Raw genomic sequence first — 737 nt, 5'->3', positions numbered from 1 at the left:
GGAAACACCTTTCCTCATGGCATATGGTACTGAGGCGATGAGCCCCGTTGAGGTCGGACTTTCGTCTCCAAGACGTTTGTATTTTAGTGAAATAACAAACGATGAGTTTCGGAGGTGCGATCTCGACTTCATCGAAGAAAGAAGAGATGACTCCCAGTTGAAGCTCGCCACATACCAAAGAAAGATGACGAAGTACTTCAACTCAAAGGTAAAGAAGAGATCATTCCGAGTCAACGACTTGGTCCTTAGGAGAGTCTTCCTCTCCTCAAAGAAACCTGGTTCCGGTTCCCTGGGTTCAAACTAGGAAGGGCTATATAAAATCAGAGAAGAAATCCGACCTGGGACTTACTGGATTGAAGACATGGACGGCAAGGCCCAACCCCGTCCATGGAACATTAAGCACCTCAGAATCTATTACCAATGAATGTACTACCTCGCTCGACGATCTTTCCCAGCTCTTGTAACATTTCTATGGTTCAATAAAATCCTATGATTAAATTAACGTGTTGCATTACTTTGTCACCTCGGAGGAGAGGCTAGGGTCCCATCTCTGGGACACCTCACTTGAACTCCGAGGCACATGCACATGCACATGCACATGCCTCCCTTTGGCGAGGCTAAACGCTAAGGGGAGAAGCCCCAACATGGCTGCACCATCCACCATGTCTGGGATGCGTCGTCACCTCGGAGGAGAGGCTCGGGACCCACCTCTGGGCCACTTCGCTTGAACTCCGAGA

The sequence above is a fragment of the Olea europaea genome, unplaced genomic scaffold (genome assembly GCF_002742605.1).
Source record: "Olea europaea var. sylvestris unplaced genomic scaffold, O_europaea_v1 scaffold1008, whole genome shotgun sequence".
Lineage (NCBI taxonomy): Eukaryota > Viridiplantae > Streptophyta > Magnoliopsida > Lamiales > Oleaceae > Olea > Olea europaea.
The sequence above is the reverse complement of the archived record's forward strand: the minus strand, read 5'-3'. Positions refer to the sequence as shown.